Genomic DNA, 19,621 nt, shown 5'->3' with positions numbered 1-19,621 from the left:
CCAAAGTCTTCGTTTTTATGAGTCTGATGGATCTTTAAATAAATAATCTTTGGGAAATTGCATTCAAGTATCTAAGGGTGCAACTAGGGTTGGGTTGGATCAGGTTGATGCCAACCGTAATCCAACAACCGTTAGATTCCATCAAATATAACCCGGCCAAACCTGAGGTTCGGGTCAAGGATGGTCAACCCCAATCAAACTTACCTCTAAATCTCTCAACACTATACCAACCAGTCTAACCTGTTCTTTCCAAATCCAGTTGGGTTGGGTTCGCATTAACCAAAGTCAAAAAACACAAAAAAATAAAATAAATCATGATATTTATATGTAAATGTCATATGTTTTGTGTTATTTCAGTTTTGTTGAAAACTAGTAAAAATGCACGTGCGATGCACGTCCTATCCATTTAAATTATTCATTTAAAATTGTACAGACCACATCATAGGTTGATCTAAACCATCCATGTGATGAAACACAACATCAATCGGTTATGCCCGTAAAATCATTTCCATAGGTTGATCCTAGCCCTCTGATTTATAGAGGTTTTCATGATTGTTGTTCCTCTCAAGGTACCCAGAATTCGTCAATATTTTTACAGGTGTCTTGCATTCGTAATATCAACATTTCTGTAATTTGACCCGCACATAGTGAATAAGGAAAAGTAGTTTTTTCGTCATCGTTAGGGGTGCAACTTGGGTGGCAACCCGACCCAGTTCGGGTTGGGTTGGGTCGGGCTGACCTGATTTGATATGGTACAAATTGTTGACCACCTCAACTCAAGCCGGGTTGTTTTGAATTTTGAGAACCAATAACGAGTCACCAATAATCAGTTTTTAACTCACAATCGGTTCTCAAAATCCAAACCAAACAGGGACTAACTATTAACAAAGGGAAATATTATCCGCACTACTATATTTTGATGATCAGACTCACTTTATTCAAGTACGGTATGGCCCGCACCATAGGATGATCCAAACCGTCCATTGTGGATTGTGGAGACTATTTCAATGTTGAAAAAGAAAAACACAAATATACAGAACTTCTTCAGATGGAACCCAAATTCGGGATTCGGGTCGAGTCGAGTTGCCCGACAGCCCAACCTGATTTCCAATTGGGGTTGATTTTCCCCAACCCAACCCAACCTGATTTGCGAAAAAGCTTAACCCGACCCAACCCAAATTCGGGTTGAACCCAACCTGCGTGGGAACATCCAAGTAACAACGACGGTTTGAAATTATATATAGTGCTAATGTCCTCACTACCATATTTTATAATGGCACTATTCACCGTATTTTGATGATCGTACTCCTCTCTATTAAATTGTACAGTATGGCCCGTACCCTGTGTCGGTACTTTTCGTATGTAGATTACGATTTTACCATGAAATAATTTCTCATAGAGATAGATGTTAGATATCAGCAAAGGGGTTAATGGTAAAAGAGTAATGCTGATGTGTAAATCCCAGATAAAAAGAAAAGAAATTTCTTTTGGATGTGCCACTTCCTACATAGGTTGTGCTTCAAAAATAATTTTCATACGTTGATCCGAACCCTCCAATCTATAGAGGGTTATAGGTTGATCTAAACCGTCCATGTGATGGAACACAACATCAATCGGTTGTACCCATAAAACCATTTCCATAGGTTGATCCTAGCCCTCCAATCGATATAGGCTGATCCTAGCCCTCCAATAGATATGGGTTTTCATAATTGTTGTTCCTCTTTAGGTGCCCTGAATCCATCAATATTTTGCAAGTGTCCTGCATGAGTAATATAAAGTAGTTCTTTCGTCATTGTCATATGTCTTTACCTCTTCTTAGTAGTTTTTTGCCGTAATTGTCATAGACAGGTACCCTGTGTTGGTACTTTTCGTATGTAGATTATGATTTTACCCTCAAATAATTTCTCATAGAGACAAATGTTAGATATCAGCAAAGGGGTTAATGATAAAAGAGTAATGCTGACGTGTGGATCAAAAGGTGGGACACAAGCGAAAATAACGGCAAATGACACAAATGCCCTTACATGTGGGATACAATTGAAATTATGGCAGTGGGACGCAAGTGAAAATAACGGCAAAGGGTGGAACACATTAACCCATCATTTTGCCTTTATATATATAATAGTTAGATAGATTAGGTTAGATTGGGACTCTGTTGATTTACGATTGACCGAGCACGATAATGACTCAATTGTTATATTATTTGTTCATCTTTGTGTATCCTGCCAATGTCATGTCATGTCACATCATGTTTATAACTTTATATGTCATGTCATGGCTTTTCAATGTCTTTGATTGTTTTATGAAAATTCGAAGACAGACTTGAGAAAGAAAAACCTCGACTTAGACTTAGTCTGTTATTGATTGTGTCTAACTTTCCTAGCAACAATTAAGTTCTTTTTTTGTTATTTTTGTGGTCTATGACAATAATTCCTTATCAAATTACCATGGGATTTAAGGACTTTTTTTCTTTGATGTTTTCTATTATGTCTGAGGTATATCAATCTCAACTGTACTCTATCTATCAAAAGCTTCGGTAAAGAATTGAAATCTGTCATTTTAGGCTTTTGTGATTAACATACTAAGTTCGAACACTACCATTTTAAGCTCCTTTTTGAAACGTCTATAAATTATCTATCAAATTTATAGAAAGGATGCCAAGATGCAGCTGAATAGATGATAGGCTCCTAATTTCCTCAACCATATAAGCTTGTGAAAGTAGTCGAGAATTGACTCCACCACCTTATTCGAGTACATAAAGAAAATATCAACCTAAGCTACTAGCCTGATAGCCTTACCTGACATTTATTCTTATTGATATTTTATAAGTAAAGATTTTCTCTTTTTCATTTTATTTTTCTTTAATTCTGTATTCTCAATAAATTTCTTTTGATTGTTGTTGCCAATGCCAAGGACTTTTTGACCCTTAAGTTGTTTATTATTATTATTTTGCGTTATCCATGTTATATTTTCTCAAAGCTAACAAGAGTCTATTAGAATATGTCAATGTTAATCATAAAATCTTCTTTCTGAACTTTAATTTTTACCATTGACCCCCTCTTTATTTTCTTTGCTCTGTGCATCGCACAGGTTGTCACACTAGTTACTCTTAAGTGGAAAAGGATGGTAATCTTCTAGCCTCGACTACCATACATATGATAATTATAAACTAGAAGATTATATCCATCCAATCGACAAAAACTGTGTTGGACTCGGGCCCATTCTTTTTTTAGGAAATGAATGTTTTGAGTACAGTCCAGTGGTCACCTGATGCAGGTGCATCTCGATGGATTGCACGATCACTAGATCAACGGCTAACGTTATTTTAGGAGTTTCAATTTGTATAGGATTTTAGAAGATTGAGTTGGACAAATCTTAATATCTTTTAGGGGTGAGTTCTACCCGTTTAAATTCCCTACAAAAACAAATCTTCACACCAAAAATCTCTAAATTTATGTCGTCAAGTGTGTAAATTTGGATACTTCATATTTTGTATTTGGATTTGTAATTGACTTTTTGAATACAAAAAGAATAGATCCGGCAGCTCATGTTGAGGGAGACAGAGAAGGAAGGGGGTACTTCCTAGTAGAGGGGAGAGGTTGAGGAGCAAAGAGGGTGAACGAAACTGCCAGATCTGTGGATTTCCAATTATATTTCTTATTTCCACAGCAAATTTGGAAATCTGATATTTTTACTGCCGGTCGCTGATTTGGAAATCAAAGGATTTGATCCGGATCCAAATCAAAACACAAAAAAGGGCTATAAATGTGAGAAATCCAAATCAAAATCTTGTCGGCATCCAAACGGGCCCTAAATGTTTTTTCTCTAATGCACTGTTTTGTTAATTCAGCGATGTTCTTTCCTTTTTCTTGTCCAATTTACTATGTTTTTATCTATGTATCGAGATTTGACAATGGAGATTTGGTGAGTGTCTGCTTGCATGTTACTATGTTTCTTGGTCGCTTCTACTTTTTTATCTAATATTCTATGGACCAACTAGAATTTGTTCATATGTAAAAAATAAAAAAGAAAAAAAATTCCCAAACAAGAGAGAGCTAGCATGATGCTAATACTAACAGAAGTTACGATTCTTGGCTGTGACCAAATTATTGAACACACTTTTCATAAAAATATTCTTTTTTCTTTATCCCAAAAGGTATCCTAATTCTTAAAGCCTAACCAAATCTAACTTAATCAATAAGCCTTTTAAATCTTGTCAAAATTTGTATCATAAACCAGTGGTAAAACTAAAATGTTAGTACTTTCACGTTGTAATACAAAGCTGTGGTAAAACTAAAAAATTGTCTCATAAACCTCTGGTTCTAGCTTTTCTTTGACTTGGGTTGTCGTATGAGTTAATGCAGGGAGTGTTGTTCTTGTCCTTATGTTATGCATACATTGGATGATGTTGGTGGAAAGAAAAATCTAAAGGAATCTAGATATTGTCCCTTTGGTCTTCGTTAATGAAAGCCAGACCCAACAATGAAGGTAGATTTACACGTAAAATTATGACTTCGAGACTGGTGGGACTCTCAATTTAAATGGTAGTGAAAGATATTGGACGGCATTACAGCATGGCATCTTGACTTTAATGAAGATAAACTGAAAGGTTTGCGAGACGGCAAGTTTATTTGGGCAAGAAGCTGAAGATCTCTTGTATTTATGTCAGGATATTATATACTAGTAAAAAACCCGTGCGATGCACGGGCCGACAAAGAACCGTACGGACCACGTCATAGGTTGATCCAAACCCTCCATGTGATGGAACACAACATAAATAGGTTGTGCCCCAAAAATCATTTCCATAGGCTGATCCTAGCCCTCCAATCTATATTCCTCTTAAATCGGATGGTTAAGATCACGTTATAGATTTTTTATTAAAAAACCATAAATGAGGGGGGTAAGATTGAAATTATAGGCTTTAATGGGTGCCTTTGTTAACACTATAAATGAGGGGTAGGATTGAAATTATATGAGTTGAATGGGTGCGTTTGTTCAAAAAATCAAAAAATATGACGTGTAATTCTCATGTAATTTTCAAAAAAATGAAAAAAACTCTCTCTTTTCATCCCAGCTTATTGTATTAGATGTATTAGATTAGATATATTTTGCCTCCGTTAGTATTGGTCGATGAAAGCAAAACCCAATAGTGAAGATAGATTTCCACACTTATAATTATGACTTCCAGCCGTACATGTCTGTCCTACCCTTTCTTCTGTCTCTCTCACATCCTCTGTCTCTCTCACACATCTCAATCCCTCTTTCGTCACAGTAAGAAAGAACGTACTGGCTGGCTCACCAAACAGGGCGAGCTCATCAAAACATTGCAGCAAACGTCACAGAAAGCATTTCGTGAGCCGGCAGTTGTATGAGGTTGCAACCACCTCAAATAAATTAAATGAATAAGACAAAAGCGTTTGAAAAGTGAGCCCGCGATAAATGCTTTCTGGAATGGTCCCTAGCAAATCCCTTGACATTGGTTTAATGCCATAGAAAAATCTAAGTTCTTATTCTTTGGCCATATCGCGCTCATATTTTTCGAGACTTTGAAGTTTGAATGTATAGACTCATTCATTGATAGACTCAATAGCATGGTGCATGTGATATTGGATGAGAAGAGTTCAATAGTTTTCGTGTAAAAAATCTACATAGATTTATCTTGACATGAGATTTTTCGTCAAAATAAGTAGTTTCTTCTCCCTTTTTTATTCTTCGAGTAGTTTCAAATAAGTTAGATCTCTGGTGGGTCTTTGATGATGGGATATGTGTGGAAGCAGGTCACTTTCTTTGAGAGAAGTGACCATTGGGCACTCCAATATTATTTAGCCTATAATCTTGGACCCAAGACTTCTTTATTTTACGACGTACTCTCCTTCCTTCTTAATTAGAGGCATTTTCAGGCTATGATTTTCTTCATTAGCCTATGCATGTGAGTTGAATAATCAAGCTAAAGGTTTAGAGAACCATCTATCATGGCGAGATCCCTTGATACTCTTGGAAGTTGTCTTGACTTTAAAGTAAACCTAAACCTTATGTCATGAGTACCACATCATAATAGTGCAACTAATAAGTATATAATCCTCTTAGATTTGTGTTAAGGACACTAGATGAATTTAACGTTCTTTTAAAGTATTGAGGATAGTGAGAGTGCATAAGGTTCCATATTTTCTCGTCTTCTCTTAAAAAATATATATATGATCTATTATGTCTGTTAGTCTAATATGTACTTTTCTTAGAGATGTCGCTGAGTATAGACCTAGTTAAAACTGAGATTATGTCTCAGTGTGAGCTTCCATGTATTTTCTAATAAAATCTCTTTGTTAGTGTGAGTGTCTCTTATTGTTGACATTAGTAAGAGAGTTCTACCATTAGTAAGAGACACGGTTGAAATAGTTGTCTAGAACTTGCGAACGAACAAGCCCTTAATGCTCATTCTCCAACTCAAAAGAATTCAGGGTATGTTTGGTTGCACAAATGCTCGGCATTCATTGGAATTTCAAATGCCAGTGAATGCCGATTCCTTGTTTGGTTGCCAAAATTGCAATGAGATTCTACTTGACCCCTCAACATACGTGGCACTTATGTGGCGATGTCCCCCTACTCATCTTACAACCAAATTCTATCAAAATGGTAAAATTTTGGTAGAAGAATAGTGGAAAAGATTGTCTTTTCTTTCTTCCTTCTTTCTCTCTTTTCTGATCTCTCTTCACTCTCTAGATTGGTAATAACCCCCTGCTTTATCTACTACTCTCCGAGAAGACTAGCGCACAACCAAACAATACTTACCACTATTCCACTATTCTCCGGGTGGCAATTCTAGACATCTTCTATACTTGTCTCTTCTCTTTTGACTTCTTATTCCACTACTCTCTGAGCCACCCCGCACAACCGAACATAGCCCAGTAAAGGAGAGTAGGGTGAAAAAAGGATAAGAATGTATTCTTTCTCTTCATCCCAATGATGGAAGTATTTTTGTTTTTTTTGGAAAAAAAGTGCCACTACTGCTAAGCAAGCATGAAAATCTTTAAATGAGATTTAAAAAGTAGAAGCCGTAAAGAACGTGTCTTCAAACTAAGGGTGCAATTTGAAAGTTTAGAGATGTCTGATTTAGAAAGTGTAGATGATTAGTTAATTATACAATATTCAATGAATTAAAATTGAATGGCGAAATAATTGGAAGTTGAAAAGAGTCCTAGAAGTCTGTCTGGTCATTTTGATCATAATGACTGTGCACCTTTTGACGATCTCACATCCCGAAGTCTCTTTGTTGGCCATCAATATTCAAAACACGCTCCCCTTGATCTCACCTTTATGCTTAGTATGGGTGCAACTTGGGTCAGGTTGGGTTTTAACTTTTGCTAAAAATGAATTGAAATCAACCCAAACCCACCCGATTTGATGGTTCAAGCTCAACCCGTAGAATCAGCCCGAGTTGCATCCCTAATTAATACAATGTGTTAGCACATGCACCCTTAACCTATTTCTTCAGTTTGTTCAAGGAACTTTTCTTATGTATAGAGGAGATAGAGTGAGGCCCATATAAATGAGGACCATATAAAATGAGCAGATATAGAGGCCCATCTAAAATGACACACAAATGAGAGAGAGAGAGAGAGAGGTCCATCTAAGATGAGGCTCATATTAAATGAGGAGACCGAAAAATAAGAGGCCCATGTAAATGGGGAGTGATGCTGGCCCATCTAAAATGAGAGCCACATATAGGGGTGTAAACGAGCCGAGTCGAGCTTGGCCAGGCTCGGCTCGGCTCGTTAAGCTCAAAAACTCGGCTCGGGCTCGAACCAGGCTCGGGCTCGGCTCGGCTCGCGAGCCTTACCGAGCTCAGGTTATATTAAGTTCACACCCCTCATCTTCCCTGGACAGCCCTATCTAGTGTAATTTGACTACTTTTTTCACACTATGGGGGGTGGTCCAAGTAACAAATGGCGTTCCAAAAATGAAGTGACATATTTTGCCTTCCCCTTTCACTCACTGGACAACCCTTTTAGTGTATATATTAATATATAATATATATATTTAAATATATTAAATTCGTAACGAACTTTAACGAGCCGAACCGAGCCGAGCCTGGCCTAAATCGGGCTCGGCTCGTTAAGCTTAACGAGCCTGGTGAGCCGGCTCGGCTCGGCTCGTTAAGGATTCGAGCCGAGCTTGAGCCGAGCTTTTTTCGCCCGAGCCAAAATTGACACCCTTAGCCACATACACATACAGTGGGGCCCATCTCGTGACCAATCCATTCACTCGTCTACCGGTTTCCGCTCTACCCTTCTGTCTGACAACGCACCCAACGCACCTTAGCAAAACCCAGAAAACAGACACAAATAGTTACTTTCCCCCAATTTCCCAAATGCTCCAAAACTACCACAACCCCGCGAAACGTACCGGCAAAACAACAATTGCAAGCGATTTTACCGCTGGTTCTGCTCCATTGTTCAGCACTCTCCTTCCGTTGCCGATTCCGAAGTCGTCGATTACTGAGAGCAAGAGAGGAATCGGATGGATTTGGGATGGTCAGGTTTTTCTGATTCCTGTCGGATCGGTCTGTATATTCTGTATGCATCGTCTTGTTGATCTTTGATCTTTGTATCTAATTAGGGATTTCTTGTACTTGTAATTGTTTTATGATGTTCTTTGTCATCACTCTATAATTTTAGATCTGTCGACAAGGCTGATTTAGTAATCTTAATTCCGATGTTTATACAACTCTGTTTTCTTTGAATCTTTATTTTATTTTTCATTATTTTCCATATAGTTTTGGATCCCTTTAAACTTTCTAGAAGTACACCATAATATGTGTAACATACTACACATATTCTAGCCCATTACCTACATATACAGGATCCATCCATGTTCTTGTTATCACACGGTAAGCGAGTCTTGCACCCTCAGCAATCCTTCACCTTGATAGAGAGAGAGAGAGAGAGAGTTAAACTTTGGTGATCTCTACCTTTTTTTTTTTGATAGGCAAACTGGGGTTAGGCCACGCCCCTACCGGAATGAATAAGAAAACATAAAACATAAGAAAACATAAGTGTGTATAGGTTAAGATAGGTTGAGAGTTTTATTCCTAGTCGGAGTTTACATTAGAAGTTTGAGTTGGTAAAGAATTCAAAGAAGGAACACTTTCGAGGTAGTATACTAAACTTACATTGAATTGTTGGATAATATTGAGTTTATGATTTTTCTCTTTATCTTTCCCTCGTGGACTCAAGGTTTGCTCCAAGGTATAGACATTGATTTCTTTTTCTTCAGCTTCGTCAGAGGAAATCACTTTCGAGGCTTCCATTAGAGGATCAATAATCTAAAGATTTTTTATGTGGAGATCCTTGAAGCCTTTGATGACTTCTTTTCAACTAATTTGATGGTGTCCACAAAAGTTATGGTACGGTGTAGAAGGGAATTATTAATCATCTTAGCAAAACAATGATTACAGTGAAGTCACTTAAGCTTCAAAGAGGTTCTTTTGTTTTGAATCTAAATAATTGAGGAATATGACATCAGAATCTTGTACCATTCCAAAAAAAAAAAAAAAAAGAAATCAGAATCTTGTCAATATCTTATTGTCCTGTTCAACCGTGTATTTTTAAGGCAATAACTTCAAGGCTCTAGCTTTTCTAGCTTTTTAGTTCACCTAAATGGAGGATTGAGAAGTTGTTCTATAATCCACAGGTGGAGGGAATACATTGTGTCAAGGAGTTTGTCCCTTGCTCATAGTTTAAGAAAGCCATTGATGTGCGTAATGCAATTTTTTTGTGATCGAAACGGCCTAATATTATTTATCCTACAATCTTGGACCTAAGACTTCCTTCTTTTATGGCCGAATGGCGTACCCTCTTTTCTTCTTAATTAGCTGGAATTTTGAGGGGGAAGTGATATATCCGCCCCTTTTGATTACTAGGGACACCCAGCTCCAGTGTACATGGCAATCAGGCCCATTAAATTCTTCTGACATCAAGTACATCAGCCCCACTTTAGTCATTGATACACCGGCTCTGGGTGGCCCTGGTAATCCAAAGGGGTGGATATATCACTTTAGGCTATGATTTTCTTCAGTAGCCTATGCATGTGAGTTGAATAATCAAGCTACAGGTTTAGAGAACCATCTATCATCGATACTCTTAGAAGATGTCTCGACTTTAAAGTAAACCTAAACCTTAGGTCATGATTACCACTAGACCTGGCAAAAGTGACCCGTGCCCGCGGGTTGACCCGGCCCACCCGCAAATTTGCGGGCACAAAAATCAACCCGCGGGTGACCCAACCCGCAAAAACACGGGTCGGGTCGGGTCAACCCGTGGGCACCCGCATTTTTACAGTATGTTTAAATTTTTGTGAGAATGTTATCGTCACTCACGCTGTTTGTTTTTTTATGAGGGAACTCCTCACTTTATAAAAAGTACGGTATGTCCGGCACCCTAGGATTATCCAAACCGTCCATTAGATGGGCCGTACCCTAAATAGGTTATGCTCCAAAATTATTTCCATCGGTTGATTCTAACCCTCCGATCTATAGAGGGTTAGGATCAACCCTCTAACATCAAGATTGGAGGGATAGGATCATCCTATGGAAATGATTTTTGGAGCATAACCTATTTAGGCTATGGCCCATCTAATGGACGGTTTGGATCATCCTATGGTGTGGGCCATACCATACTTTTAATAAAGTGAGAGTGCCCAGTAGTGTTGTTAACATTTCAATGTGATTTTTATTTTATTATAATTTGCTATCAAGCTTCTCTTTTGGCAATTTCTCGGCAAGTGGGCATTGTGGGTGCACATATACGCTCATCGAAAATGTTGGTAGCAAATGTAAAAAGGTAAAAAAAAGTAATCAACACGAGAAAAAAGTAAAATAGCGAAACTATAAAGTGTTAAATGAAAAATTATGTAGAAATGGTGATAGATTGTAAAATTACCAAAAAAATACAAATAACCTGTAGAATGTTATGACAATTACAGGAAAATTATATGCTGTCAAATCAAAATAGTGATTACAATCCCATATTTGCGGCATATTCGCGCGGGTCACGAGAATTTTGACCCGCAAAAATGCGGGTCATTTGATAACCCGACCCGTATGACCCGCACCCGCATCACCCGCGGGTTGACCCGGCCAGGCCCACCCGTTTGCCAGGTCTAATTACCACATCATAATAGTGCAGCTAATAAGTATATAATCCTCTTAGATTTGTGTTTTGGACACTAGATGAATTTGACGTTCTTTTGAAGTATTGAGAATAATGAGAGTGCCTAATGTTCCATATTTTCTACTAAGAGACACTGTTAAAATAGTTGTCTAGAACTTGCAAATGAACAAGCTGTTAATGCTCATTCTCCAACTCAAAATAATTCAGGGTATGTTTGGTTGCACAAATGCTGGGCATTCATTGGAATTTCAAATGCCGGTGAATGCCAATTCCTTGTTTGGTTGCCAAAATTGCAATAAAATTCTACTTGACTCTTCATCATGTTTGAGACATCATAATTGCTTTTTTCCCCATGTGACGCATAGGTTGCACTAATGTCCCCTTACTCATCTTACAACCAAATTCTATCAAAATGGTAAAATTTTGGTAGAAGAATAGGAAAAGATTTTGTCTTTTCTCTCTTCTCCCTATCTCTCTCTTCACTCTCTATATATTGGTAATGACACCCTACTTTTTCTACTACTGTCCGAGAAGACTAGTGCGCAACCAAACACTACTTACCGCTATTCCACTATTCTCCGGGTGGCAATTCTAGACATCTTCTATGTTTGTTGCCTCTCTTTTGACTTCTGATCCCACTACTCTCCGAGCCACCCGCACAACCAAACATAGCCAGTAATGGAGAGTAGGGTGGAAAAAGATAAGAATGCATTCTTTCTCTTCAACCCAAACCCACCCGATTTTATGGTAAAAGCTCAACCCGAATTCCCAAGAATCAGCCCGAGTTGCATCCCTAATTAATACAATGTGTTAGCACATGCAAGGTGACCGAAATCCGAAATTTCGGATTTCGGTCAAGAACGAAACCGAAATCACATATAGTCGAAACGGTATTAAATTTTGAAATTTCGTCTTCCCAAAAATTTCGGCCTAAATTTAAGGGATTTCGACCAAAAATCTGGTTTATTTATTTATTTATTTATTGTTATCCTGAAATTTCAGCCGAAATTTCAGAAATTTCGATCGAAATAAAATACGAGGAAAAATAGCTGTTTTAGATCGCTTTGAACTTTCTAGAAGTTATGGATCTTTAGATTATTTTTCTAGTGTTCTGACGTAATCAAGTGACACATAGTTTTAGATCGCTTTGAACTTTCTAGAAGTACACCAATAATGTGTTTAACATACTACACATATTCTAGCCCATTGTTCTCTTCTCTTTCCCTTGTGGACTCAACGTTTGCTCCAAGGTAAAGACATTGATCTTTCTTTTTCTTCAGCTTCATCAGAGGAAATCACTTTCTAGGTTTACATTAGAGGATCAATAATCTAAAGATTTCTTATCTGGAGATCCTTAAAGCCTTTGATGAGTTCTTTCAACTAATTAAATGGTGTCCAAAGTTATGGTCCGGTGTAGAAGGGAATTATTAATCATCTTAGCAAAACAATGATTGCAATGAAGTCACTTAGCCTTCAAAGAGCTTCTTTGGTTTGTCCTTTACTCGTAGGTTAAGAAAGCCATTGATGTGCCTTGTGCAATTTTTAATCTTCATGATTTTTTTCCCAGAAGCCAATCATTATACTATTTAAGGCTATTTTTTCAACTAGATGATAATTCTGTGTAGCTCGCAAATAATGGTTCAAGCTTATTTTTATATTTCCAATCAAATAAAATGAATCATTAATATTCTATGGATCAATTAGAATTTATCCATATGTAAAAATTAAAAAGGAAAAGCATCCTCAAACAAGAGTGAGGTAACATGATGCATATACTATGAGCAAGCGTATTATAATTATTAAGAGAATTTGCACCAACATATCCTAACAGAAGTTTAGATTCTTGGTTGTGACCAAATTATGGGACATACTTTTCAAAAAAATGTTCTTTTTCTTTTTTCCAAGGCTCAAATCTTCTTTTTTTCTCTTTAGAATTTGAACTATTTCTTTCTTTGCCATATCTATATTTCTTGAGGTGTACCAGTGGTGGCCAGTACATGGGTCCAAGAAGACACGACTACATGGGTCCAAGAAGACACAACACAGAGGAGGTGGCTAGGATGAAAATATGAGAAAACCAAAATATTCTTTGGATACTTACATCCATTCATCAGTTTTAAGATATAAGAAGAATGATGTAATAATAAGAAGGGAGAATATACAGATATGAGTAAAATGCAACAGTTGAAAGTAATAGCACTAACGATGACAGGAATATAATCTCACAGCAGTAAGTCACGAGCATACAACACAAGCTTTCCAAAGGAAAGCTGCTAATTGTTTTATAGAAATACAGATAAGCCATCACAAATGTAGGCATTCTATAGAAACTATCACCCTGCACACTAGTGAAAAGCATTTTGCTTCAATAATTATCTCAGTAATTAGTGAGGTAAGATGGACCTTCACCGATATCTCGCCTCTCTCGTCGGATCTGAACTCCAAGATATATGTCTCTAATCACATTCATTTCCTTTGCAACGTCTTCCATGTTCATTCGATCTCTTGGTGATTCGGCAGAACACACAACTCCAATCCTCAATACAGACAACAAACACTCCTGCAATCGAATTATCTTATCTTCGTCATTTCTGGCACTAGTTTTATCTATTTCTTCCTCATCTTCTAAAAGAAGTAGTGGGTCAACAACCTCCATTAGTCGTTCAAGCAAAGCCATCTCAGTAAATTTGTGAAGGGTTAGGCCATCCTTAAACATGTCATCTGTGGGGCTCCTTCCAGTGAATATCTCCAATAAAAGAATCCCAAAACTATACACATCTCCTTCCACAGACACGCGACCCGCGACCGCCTGTCCCATATTCTGCAATTTCACAGATATCTTATACTTTTGTAATGAAAAAGGAAGATTTGATTTTGAAAAAGAAAAAGGGAAAATTTTCCTCAATAAAATGACAGTCAACTGAATGATCTCTACATATTTAGAATCCTTTGAAGCTTGGAGAGAATTTAATATTGAGAGAAACATATAATAAGTAGGGTTGCAACTCGAGTTGGGCGGGTCGGGTTTTCAAGAACCCAAGCCTACCCGATAAACTATCTCGGGTCGGATTTATTTTTGGAACCCACAATTCATAAGCCCAGCCCTACCGGTCGGGCCGGGTCAGGTTTTTCCACATTGTCGCCTTAGCTACGTTTATTTCTTCTCTGGAATTAGCAGACCCTAAAATGGAATATTAAATCTGTCACAAGCACAATCAGACATTATCCCTAGCTACACTCAATTCATTTAATAAATTCTTATTTGTTGATCACTAAGATAAATAAAAAAATAGACTAAGTTCCTGTTTTTTTACAAACGAGAATAGGTGAATATCGAAGTAAAAACTATCCCTCCTGATAACCCAAACAACAAAGTTGTAAATGTGCCAAAAAAAAAAAACATATCGGTCATCCAGTCACTTAGATCGATATCAACAGTAGATGCTTATGTTTTATGTGAAACATTTACATACCTCAAACTAACACAGAACATGTAATCAGTAGAAGCAGATTAATAATAAGTGGTTTAGACATTAGAACATCAACAGTACCCAAACACAATCAAAATTTAATCACCCTGTATTTTTATATGAAGTAGCACTCCACTTATCAGGATTAGAAAAACTGGAGTTGCAACTCGGGTTGGGCGGGTCAAGTTTTCCAAAACCCCACCCCATACTAGAAGCTATCTCGGGTTGGGTTGGTTTTTTTTGTAAAAACTCAAGATTCCTAAACCCGGCCCATGGTTTTTTTGGGTCTGGTCGATACGGGTTGATGCAGGTCGGGTAAAACCCGACCCAAGTTGCAACCCTAATAATAAGGCCTAAGCATGCGCAAACTATGAAGTACAAAGAAATGATTTAGCTCAATAAAACAAAAGCTAATATTTACTACCAATTAATGAGTAGATGGCCAAGGTTTCATGACATTGAAGTGGAATTTAATTTAGCTGAAAAAGAACATTTCATCCAAGTACCTTTTAATCATTGAATATTTATAGAGCCTTCAAAATTTTAGATTTTTATAATAAAATTCTAATGTGCATTCTGTAGCGTGTCTAATCCCATCCTGCTAATCCTAATCTCACATCCAGCTTTGAGAAAGAGGTTCCAATTTCCATTAGAAGGCCCTCATCATGATTTTGTGTGTATGTGCGTCATGCAGGGAGGGAGGGAAATGGTGGTGGGTGGTGGGTTTAGAGTTTCAAGTAGAGTTTGATTTTGAAATAGGACGGTAGTGGGAAGATTAAGGAAAAGATGGAGCAACAATTAACTTCCAAAATATAAAATTAAAATAAACTGAACAAAATTAAAATTAACTTCCAAAATTACATTTTTATCCTCCCTACATCTCTCAAAAATAAAATAAAATAAAATAAAACTAAAATGAACAAAATTAACTTCCAAAAAATACACCGTAAAATTTAACAAGATGTGCATTTATCTAGTGTTCCACACGTACTTTGGTCCATTGCCTTCGGTACCACTGTATTTGTCTGAATATGTCAAGGTTAGGCCAAATCCAATAGGCGATACTAGTGGTGGCCCACAAACTTCAGGCCAAAGCCTGGCCATACTAGCGGTGGCCCACAAACATCGAACACCATCCCCACTAAGTGCCCTCTGTACAGGGTGTGTTAACAAAAAAAAATGGTAATATAATTTTTCCCCACTAGAAACCCTGTTACACAACTATGTATCAATTCACTAAATTTCCAGTAGCCACAAGCCACTGACAAGAAAAGTAGGAAACAATATTTGGGTGTGCGCCCAGATTTGTTGAGTTCGAGTCCTCTTGGAGTTACCCCTCGGGTGATTGCATGTATCCATAGTGATTAGTCTCACCCTATGTCATAAAAAAAAAAAAATTTGGAAAATAGATTTTTATTTTTTTTATTTTTTTTGAAATGGCGAAAATATATCATAAAATAGATTCTAGTTTTATTTTTTGACGACGCTGTACCCAGAAAATGGCCACTCTTCTTGTGTCAAGGTGCATTTTATTTCAGTAAAGTTTACAGTGATGTAACTTTTGTAAACATCGAAGAATTATCAGTTGCTTACCATTGACGGTAATCCACTTGGTAATCACCATTTAGAGGAGAGGAAGGGATTTTATTTTTTTTACATGGGGGGGGGGGGGGGGGGGGGGGGGGGGGGGTTGAATTTAACAACGCCTTTTTAATCAAGTAGGGTTTTTTATAGTTTTCCTTATTGTTCTAAATTTTTCTTTTATAGTTTTCTCAAATATTTTTAACAATACCAATAATTCATTAATTCTTGGAATAATTTTTTTTTGAAAATGAAATTCTTGGAATAATTATCACATTGGATTTTTTCCACATCCAAATTTTTTTTTTCCAAATCCAAAATAGAAATTGTTGTCATAGATATGTGCAAGACTACTTTTTGCACTAGGTGGATAGCACTCCTATATTTGAGATTTTTCGAATTATGCGTGCAGCATGACAAATACACAACCACTTATCAACTAATTATTTTGGTTGAAAGCTATGTCCGTGGTCGTTTTGGATTTTCAAATTTGATTTTGAATCCAAAGATGATTATTGGACTCAAAATTAATGCAATTTTGAGTCCAATAGTCAGTTTTGAACTACAAATCAATCACAAAAACCAAAACATTTTTGAATATTTGTTGTACTGACTTACCATTTTAAACTGTGTTTCACATACTGACCATAAATTTAAAAGGATTAAAAACTAGTAAAATATTACCTGGAGCGATGTACCCAATAGTTCCCTTTAACCAAATCGTGCTGCTTTGATCTTTGGAGGAGTTACGAACAACCCTTGAATGGAACCTGGCTAACCCAAAATCACCCACGTGGGCATTCATGTCTTCATCAAGAAGAATGTTGCTTGGCTTTAGATCACAATGAGCTATTGGCGTATGACAATGATGGTGAAGATAATCCAAGGCAGAAGCCACGTCAATTGATATGTTTAGTCTTCTAATGAGGTTTAAATTGTTCAATTGATGTTGTACATTAATGTTTGGATGCAACCACTTCTCTAGACTCCCATTCGGCATGAACTCAAACACAAGAGCTTTGAATTCATTTCGTCTGAAATCCATACTTGAGCAAGAAGTTATAATCTTGACAAGATTTCGATGACGAATGTTTCTTAATGCTTTGCATTCAGCCGTGAAACTCTTGAAAGCTCTACTTAATTGAAGGTTGAGCACCTTCACAGCAACAACATTCTCATCGGACCCAAGAATCCCCTTATACACTGATCCGTAGCTTCCTGCACCTATCAAATTGGCTGGAGAGAACCCATCCGTTGCTTTAAAGAGCTGTGCATAAGAAACCTTGAAATGCTGACCCTCCATAGAAGATGAGGGAGATGATTTCTTCCTTGAATTTCTTATCCAATAAAGAGCAGCAATGACACACAACAAAAAAATCAAACATAATGCCGAACTTATAATTAGGATGATTAATCTAGAAACATGAGATTTTCCTTGTTTCTCATTAGCTGGGATGGGGCATGCTGGCAATTGTAATTCTGGGATACCACCACAAAGATTGGCATTTCCTATGACGGAAATAGTACTTGCACTTCTGAAGACACCTTGTTTTGGTACTTCACCTTCGAGATTGTTGAAAGACAAGTTAAGATATTTCAAAAACAGAATCCTCTCTAGATATTTTGGAATCGCCCCTGAGAAGTTATTGTTTCAAAGGTCAAGAGCTTCAATAGCTGTTAAAGAACTGAAAAGAGGCGGAATTGTTCCTTCAAAGATGTTCCCTTGCATATAAAGTCTTTCCAAACTGCGACAGTTTCCAAGAGTAGTTGGAATTTCCCCTAACAATTTGTTCTCAGAAACATCCAGTATCTCTAAATATACCAGCTTACCCACTTCCAATGGGACGGATCCAGTCAAGGAATTTCGAGATAAGTCAAGGAATATTGAAAGGGAAGAAATGTTGAGAACTTGTTTTGGTATCGTTCCACGAAGGTTATTTTGAGAAAGGCTTAATAATTGAAGATTTTGACAGTTTCCAAGGGTTGAAGGTATGCTTCCTTGCAGGTTGTTTTCTGCTAACCAGAGTATGTTTAATTGTGTAATATTGCCGAAGGAGGATGGGATTTGCCCTGACAATCTATTTGAGTTCAAGAATATCTCTTGCAATCTCCAAAGTTTCACTATTGAAGTGGGAATTGTACTCGTCATGAAGTTGTTTGCCAAATTCAATACTTGTAAGTTAAAGAGATTCCCAATCTCACTGGGGATGCTTCCAACAATTTGGTTTCGTCCGATTGCAAGGATAGTCAGCTGAGTCGAGAGATTGACTATGGATCTGGGCAATACTCCACCAAAACCATTTTGGCTCGCATCCAACCAATTCAGATGACTACAATTGGTCAAAGAAGCGATAAAGCCCAAGTCATCATCTTTGCCAGCTCCCAGCTGATTACCCCATATATTAAGTCCCTCCAAATCCTTTAGGCTTCCAAGATTTGTAGGCACCGATCCGCTCAAGTAGTTTTTAGCTAAATCAAGACGTATAAGCTGTGAAGCATTGGATATGAACACTGGAAAGCGTCCTCTAAATAGATTTTTTCCTAAATATAGATGTCGGATAATAGGAAGAAAGACTCCCATGTCAGGTGGAAGGCTCCCATATAATTGGTTATCCGTTATGGACATTATCTCAATAGAGGAGAGGTTATAAAGAGAGGGAGGAACAGTACCTGATAGATTATTTGAAGAAAGATCAAAAAGTTGCATGCTCTCAATTCGGGTGATGGCATTCGGAATGCTTCCCTCTAAATGATTTCTAGTTATAGAAAGACTGGTAAGAGATGAAAGGTTCCCCAACGAAGGTGGGATTCGTCCTGTAATATCATTGACACCCAGATTCAACAAGAGGAGCTTCGACAGAATGCTAAGCTCTTCAGGAATTTTCCCTGTCAGTTGGTTGTGCTCCAAATCAACTACCAAAAGTTCCATACATTGGGTGAGATTGGCTAGGATATCCCCTCCAAGGGAATTATGGCTCATATTAAGGCGCCGCAGTCTGAAGAGACGACCTATTTCTTGAGATATTTGGCCGTTTAAGCTGTTTTCTTGTAGGTATAATCTCCTAAGGAATGTGAGGTTGGATATGGCGGGAGACAGAGAACCCTCCAATTTCTGTCCTCTAAGGTCCAATATGGTGACCCTTTGATGCCTGCGACCACATGTGACTCCTTTCCACTGGCAGAAATGAAGAGTCTGGTTCCACGAACTCAAGGCTTCAAGAGGATCACTTCTTATCGCATCCTTGAAGGCGAGCAAAGCCATTCGATCAGTTTCATTTCCGAGTAAGGAGGCAGTACTGCAAACGATTAGATTTGCTGATAGAATAAATGAGCAAATGGAGCAAAGGATCATAGCTGGTTGCTCCATTAATTGGGGTTGAGTTCTTGAGCCAAGTAAATTTACGA

At 37.6% G+C, this 19,621-nt stretch overlaps 1 pseudogene; it reads right to left on the bottom strand.

Annotated features, from left to right (window-relative positions):
• Positions 1–13,542: 13,542 nt before the first annotated feature.
• On the bottom strand, positions 13,543–19,620 carry LOC143850019 (LRR receptor-like serine/threonine-protein kinase EFR pseudogene; annotated as a pseudogene).
• Between the last annotated feature and the right edge of the window lies 1 nt (position 19,621).

Source organism: Tasmannia lanceolata, unplaced genomic scaffold (genome assembly GCF_043159265.1).
Source record: "Tasmannia lanceolata isolate RefF3 unplaced genomic scaffold, GAP_Taslan_0.1 ptg000018l, whole genome shotgun sequence".
Lineage (NCBI taxonomy): Eukaryota > Viridiplantae > Streptophyta > Magnoliopsida > Canellales > Winteraceae > Tasmannia > Tasmannia lanceolata.
Note: the sequence above shows the minus strand (reverse complement) of the source record. Positions and strands in the feature narration are given on the sequence as shown.